At 37.7% G+C, this 7,515-nt stretch overlaps 1 protein-coding gene across 2 annotated transcripts in view; it reads left to right on the forward strand.

Annotated features, from left to right (window-relative positions):
• The first annotated feature begins 4,108 nt into the window (after window positions 1–4,108).
• The window catches only part of CDH5 (cadherin 5), a 452,074-nt gene continuing 448,667 nt past the window's right edge, over window positions 4,109–7,515 (forward strand). Inside the window, exon 1 of one of the 2 annotated variants that reach the window (XM_044081819.1) lies at window positions 4,109–4,283. The gene's annotated coding sequence lies outside the window, so the exon portion shown is untranslated. The other variant, XM_044081818.1, reaches the window with a different exon arrangement.

The following is a 7,515-nucleotide window of genomic DNA, read 5'->3' on the forward strand; positions in this document are numbered from 1 at the left end:
CTTTCGGTCACAATATGGGCAAAGTAGCAAGACAGGTTTCTACCAGTTAAAATTTTCACAGTTTCAAGCAAATAATAACTATATAAAAGCAGACTCTGTACATGAGCAATAATACTTCTACTAAAAACATTATTACCCAATATTATCTTCTTCTTTTGGCTTTTCCCATTTAGGGGTCACCACACTGGATCAACTGTCTGCTCGTGATTGGCAGTGGAGTTTTATGGTGTTGAGTTGCCAGCCCGGCACCCACCCAACCTTCCACAGAAGGCACACACATGCATGCACTCAACACCTAGGGCCAATTTAGAGTGTCCAATCCACCTACAGCATGTCTTTGGGATGAAACCGGAGCACCTGGAGAAAACCCACACGACCACAGGGAGGACATGCGGACTCCACACAGAAGGCACCCCAGCCGAGGATTGAACTGGTGAACCTCTTGCTGTGAGGCGTCAATGCTAACTGCTGCACCACCGCAGCCGCCCATTATTACCCAAGATTATAAACCTAGGTATATGTAAGGATGGATCTACTTTGTATGCTCGAAAGCCCAAATACTCAAACTTTATTTTTGTGAGATGAAAATAACAAAAACTAAAATCCTGAACCATGTATTTTTCCCAGGATAAGTAAATACTTGCCCAAAACTTCACAAAAACACACAGTAGTTTCTGAAACCCACCTAGGTGGGGAGGCATACCACAATGTGGAGGACTGAGCCTCCCACCCCCAACTATATATACCAAATCCTAGATCACACTACAGTGGGGAAAAGGGCATATTTCCCCACAGTGGGAAAGAGTTATTTGCCCTGGGAAAAACTGTGCGGTCCAGGATTTCAGTCTTCGTTATTTTCATTTCACAAACATAACGTTTGAGTATATGGACTTTCAGCTCATGTAAAACAAGTGTTGTGAGGCTACATTATGAAGTGTAGTGTAAGAATATGAGCAATGATATGGTATTACAGATGCACTCACAGCTGTATGGGCTCACTGAATAATTAAGAATCTTTAATATTATCCAATTGAATATTAATACTCTGCTGGAGAACTTTAGCTGTCCAATCAGGATGCAATCTATGGCTTGCCCATTCTCTAAGTGGTATTAATTGTCCTTGCATGTGACAAAGACTGGTATGAAATGGACAAACAAAAAATATTGTTGTATAGATAATCCACGTATAATATATAACTATGGTATCAGTATATACTACTATGAGGAGAAAAAACAGTACATGCCTGATCAGATGAATGCAATAGAACTGTGCTTTTACTATCACGGCACAAATGATGTGTACTATGTTATGCTTGCAAGCAGGAAATGCTATTCAGAACAGGGGATCCTCACATTGAAGCAAATTATTGAGAAATGGAAGGGGGTGTCAATGCTATTACAGATGAGCTCTGTCTAATCTCACTTTGTCCAGTCTTATTATGTCTCATTTTGTCAAGCATGATTTATATAAGAGTGCTGTTTCCTTGTTTTAATCAAAAAGTGCTGAGTAGCTTCACTTGTTTTGTGATTGTGCATCAGAAGTAAATGTAAGATATTTTTTGAAATGTGTTTATGCACTCTGGTATTTATCAGCCTCAGAGAGAGAGAGTCATAGTTAATATTCTCTTTTCCCAAAGTCTATCTGATTTCAGAATTGACATATATGTGTGTATATACGTGTAAGAAGAGATTCAGGGTTGCTTACTCCCTCAAAACTGTTTGTAGGGAGCTTGTTTAGGGCATTGTATTTAATATGACTTGCAATTAATGAATTTGTGTATTTGATATAAACTGCGCTTTAAAGTAAGACAAGGAAAGCTGTATGGAGACTGTTCAATGAAACAAAGTAGATGGAAGAACTAGGCAAAAGGCAGTGAGAAGGAAATAAATCAGATCTAAGAAGGCATAAAATAGGAGAGGCCAGAAATGGAAAAAAATGCATAGTGTCACACAGAAGAAAGAATATACTCTTTTTTCCAGTTCCATAGGGGTCTATATTACGTGATCGAAAATTCAGATTGTCGAACATGTAATGACCGACCCCAATTAAGGGAAATGGCAGAATGTTGAACATGTAAACGGAAATCTCCGTAAGGGGAGATTTCCGTTTACTGCAATGTAGTGTGGTCTCGGAGTTGGTATATTTAAGTAGCGGGGGGTGTGGGGTGTGCAAGGGGGTTGCCCCCCTGCATAAAGCAGCTTAATGGTTTGTTTGGGCTTTTGTTATTTTTTTCCGGCCGTTCGCCATTTTGCCGGTTCGCTCTATTGGGGCCAATCATTACGTGTTCGACAATCTGAATTTTCGATCACGTAATATAGACCCATTCCATAGCACAATAGGATAAAGTTCTGACTACTCTCCAACTGGGTTGAGTTCAGTTAGCATCTTAAGTACTGTTGCAAGGAGGTATAGGGAGAGAGACAAATGATGAAGCATCACTATTTCAATTCTGTCATGCAAGGGAGCAGGTGTGCACACCTATGGTGTGTGTTCTATGTTAGAGTCTGATATAGTTTGGAGATTACATGGAAGTACTTGTTGCTAGGCATACTGGAACTTTGAGGGTCATATCACTTATAGAAGAGTGACACAGCTTGCAATGGGCTAGTGCATGCCCTCCTTTAGATGTCAGTGAGTATGCGAAAGAGAAAACATGAAATAACCTTTGTTCACTGTCTGAATAATGGTCTTATATCAGCCATGCTTTCTTTTCATAAATTAAACAAATGGATAATAGCAGTTATGGTGATAGCACAAGTCAGCAGGAGAAGAGGCAGAAAAGAGAATTTACCTTTTGAATTTCGATAAAATGGCATAGTGTTAAGAAATGGAAAGGAGAGAAAAGGCAAAAACTGAGAAGGAACACAGTAGGTCTATATATCCATGTGTTCATGTAATGAAATAAACTGGTGTCAAAAGAAATATAGATGTAGTCATAAAATCAAATTTCATCTATAATAATACAAGTCACCAATAATTTTTCAAAGCTGGCAAACAGTATATTTCTTGGCTGACATTTAAAGCAGAGTATAAAGTTTAATAGGGCCTCTGAGCTTGGAAATCTTGTTTGTTGACAACTAAACCAGTATCAGAAGTAAAACATTTGTCACTTTGGCAGAGGCAATAATTAAAGTAAAGCTATTCTGGAGTCATTTTTTTTAAATTTTCTTTATATTTTATTTTGTTACCACCCCAATGCCTGCAAAGGGTTTATTATGTTCTGTCCTCCTCAGGACCAAGTGTGCAAATGCCACACACAGTACATGCTATAGGGCTTAAGACCTTGTCTTCCCCCAAAAATGTAAGCCTTCGGCAGAATACCCCTCCCATCCTATTGGCATAAATGAACCCAATAAAAAAACATCTCAAACTCCATCCTCCTGGCTGACAGTACACTTCATCTTGATCTGTATATGAAAAAACACTGTTTCATTCAAAAAACTAAAAGGATTGGAAAGTATTACATTTGTAATGGAGTTAAATGTTAAATTTAAGCATTTCATTTTTAGTAATGGTTACAACAACTGGTTAGTACCTGTGACTGAGAAAGAAGACATCTAAATACACTCACACGCGTCTTGTACACACACACACACACACACACACACACACACACACACACACACACACACACACACACACACACAAAGCACCATTGAGAAACTTCCACTAGACCTCTACAAACACTTAAATGCATGCATAATGAACTTTTTTTTTACTTTTTGAAACAAAACTGCTGCACTGATTTCCTGCCTTGAAAGAATAGCCTTCTTCTTTTTAAAATAATACAGCAAGCAATTAATTAGATGCTGAACATAATCTCTTAACCAGGTATCTTACCTCACTTACATGAACACTACAAATGTACATACAGATGGTTTTAGAAAAGTCTATCAACTTAAAACAGTTGTCAAATATTATTTCACTGTTTCCATCTGCATTTTACAACTTACACTCCACCCTCAACATTGCTGGCTTGCTTTTGTAATAGGGAAATTTCGTATAATAATAACTAGACAGAATTTATCTCGCTTCCTCCACTCTCATCCCTGTTTTGTGCACTCACAACAAAATGAACAATAACAGGAAATCTGTTGGGTGGGAAGCTTTCTGATTCCCAGAGCTACCAAAGGCCAGGAATACTGCTCTGATGCGAACATACAATCTCTGACTTTTAAAAAGAAACTGATTTTTGGGCAAGTTCTGAAATATTTTTTCTTGGATTTCTTCATTCTGTTTGATTGGCATCATCAGTGGAAATCTCTTTCTCTTCTCAATTCAGGTAAGCTGTAGTTCTCATTAGAGAAGTGCCATATTGGTCGAAGAAATGTGTTATGCTTGTCTTACATCAAAGAGAGGCACAGATGGAACAGTCGTGTGCTTTTGTATGTACGGTCTAAGAAGGAAACAGCAATGAAAATCATCTTTACACATTTATAAAAGTGCAAAAAGAGGGTGTGGACACAAATGTGAGTATAAATCATTCTGTGGGATAGCATGTTATATAGAATTTTTTTTTCATAGCCAATTGATAAATTTAACTTCGCTTTAATATAGTATTACCTAGAGATGGGCATATACTTTGTTTAAAATGAGGAAACAGTGAAACAATTCATATTCTACACTTGTGGTTTCTTAGATAATAATAATTCCTTGCAAAGAACGTATTGCTCTTGACCACCTGTCCAAGCTAAAGTTCCAAATCTACATCATTTCTTCATAGACAATTTTATTTCATATACCCAAACACTTTATTTCTATTAACCCATTTACAAAGAGAAAAGTAAAAGGCTTACTGATGCCTGTGGAAACGATTTGTAAAAATTATGATTTTTTACAGTACAAGGAAAAGATCTGTAGCCAGCTTTGTTCAGGCACTTTGAATGGTGAAACAACCTTAATTGATTAACATTCCTACGATACTGAAAAAAGGCACATACCAAAACTGCCAAAGCACCACTGCGGAATAGCTTTTAGATAACTCCATCTGTCTGACTTTACACCTTTTCTGTAAAGGTAGCATTTTTATAGTACTGTTCCCATCTTTTTGTTATGATTTGCAACACACTTCTCAGCTTCATTTGTACTTTTAACAAGCAGCTAACATTGGCATGTAGGACTCTGTTCATGCTATTAGATTATGATTACTTTCGCTACCTAGAGAATCTACTGTGCTGAGACACCTTTATATATATCATTTGCTCAGAGCTTTGTTTGGTCTTGCAACATTTCAGTTTCCATGTTTCTATCAGACAGTATTCAAAAATGTATGCTTTTATAATATCTGCTGGAAACCGCTTTCTAGATTCCTCCTGCATAGGCAAGTATGTGCTTCAAAAGTATATATAAAAAACAATTCAACTCAGTTAAGAAACCAAGTATTCTGCAAAGAAAATTAAACTCTGCCTTTGCCTGCAGTAGTTCCTGATAACAGCTTTCCTAATGTAAATGAAATGTATATATGAGGGAAATTGCAATCTCAAAATAATGTAATGTAAGTTATTGGATTTAATTTCTAGTATGTCGGACATCATTGTCATGTATTGTTTATGAATCAGAATGAATATTTTGCCAGAAGTGTGAATATGAAATGTTGCATTCCCACCAGCACAGCTGATTAAGATGTTTAGGAGCTACACATAGCTAGTATAGAGTTATCGTGCTTACATACATGTAGTTCTAGACCAATGTCACTAGGAGGTGACCAAACATGGAAACTGGGTTTGAGTAACTCATCTTATGAAAAACTGTATTGCAGAGTATAAAACCAACAAAGGCAAAATAGGTAATATGAGTTAATGATGAAATCATACCTAATGTATTTATTAACTAGGTGGGAGCTCCAGGAAATGAACCACTGCATGGATTCTAGTGCATATATTGCTATGCAGTATAAGAGAATACCGCAGTCCTGAGGTACCATCCACTGGATGAGATGTTAAATCGAGGTATCCATTTCCCTGAGTTGGCGGTAACTTAGACAGATGTTATAGAAACATAAGGCACTTATCAAATAAAAGAGCAAGTGAATTTCCTTGGTGTCTTTGGCAAAAAAGTATCCCATGTCAGTATGAATACTTGAAAATAGGCCATACACCCAGCAGTGTGAACAAAATAATAGCTCTGCTCTCTAGGTATGAAAAAATAAGTGTTCTGATAATATGGGCTAGTCGGGTATTTGCTTTGTTTTGTAAATAGCATTGTCATCTCTTGTACATGGTCCTTCTGTTGGCCATGAGTATCTCATTATTTAAGCTGCATGCAGGAAAAGGCAATTTCTGAAGAGGTAACAACATTATTCTGAGTGAATGTCGGTGGCTATGATATCCTGCCCTGTGTGCCACACCCATGAAAAGTGTGCAGCTATAGTAGTAAGTAATGCGTTTGGCATGCAGACTTTGCCCAGTATGGAAACACATTAGTGTGGTTAACCTGTGGCTATGATCTGTGTAGCCATTGTTACTGTGCTGTCCCTTATTGTTATTTGGTGAGGAACAATACTAGCAAACAATCACAGGCAGCATGAAATGCCTTGGCATGGGCACCTTCAAGTGGGCACACATAAAGGTTTTTGTCTCCTTTTTCAAGCACTTAATAGTGCTTTACCTCCAGTGCCAAGCAGGGCCATACATGATAACTCACAAGTAAATTTATACCTACCCACCCAATCATCAAGATTCATATTAAAGGTAGCCAAGGTAGTACTCCAATTGACATACAGGAATAACTTATTCCATAAGCTTGGAATTCACCGAGTTTGGAATCGATCCCTCCAGCAAGTCTTGTTTGATTTGTTGGTGTAGAATTAGGTCCCTAGTGTAGGTATTTGTGAAGAAATAGGAGGTCAAATTAGACTGTGTCTTTCATAGCTTGAAAAGTGAGACACAGGTTAAGCTTCTAAGCAGAAAATGAGTAACACCTCTAAGTTTTGGATAGAAGACCTTGGTTTCTTATACTGCATTATTGTTGAGTTCATTCATAACATTGTATGTGACACTCAAAAAATAGTGCAGTGGAATAGGATATTGCTTTGTCTGGTAGCATGTATTTAGATGAATCTCAAACAATGGATTCATCCAGAACTTCTATTACTGCCCTGACACAATTAGAAGTGCAGTACAGCTTTTGTAACTATAAATACACTTCTCCTCATCCGACACTGCATGTTGTAACATGCTGAGATCAAATGATGCCTTTATCCAAGGTGAAAGAGGTGGCCTCAATACAGTTGGTTGTTTTCACAGAAGTTTAAAGATAGGAGTTGTTAATGAGCTTGCTTTACTACCTGCTTTGAAACTCTGCATGCATGCTTTACACACACACACACACACACACACATACACACACACACACTCACACGCACGCACATGCACACACACACACACACACACACACACACACACACACACACACACACACACACACACACACACAGACACACACGCACAGACACACACACTTTATATACATATATTGATATACTACAATAGGATGAAATGCTCAAATGTTGACAT

The sequence above is a fragment of the Protopterus annectens genome, chromosome 8.part1, assembly GCF_019279795.1.
Source record: "Protopterus annectens isolate FY-2018-M chromosome 8.part1, PAN1.0, whole genome shotgun sequence".
NCBI classification, from domain to species: domain Eukaryota; kingdom Metazoa; phylum Chordata; order Ceratodontiformes; family Protopteridae; genus Protopterus; species Protopterus annectens.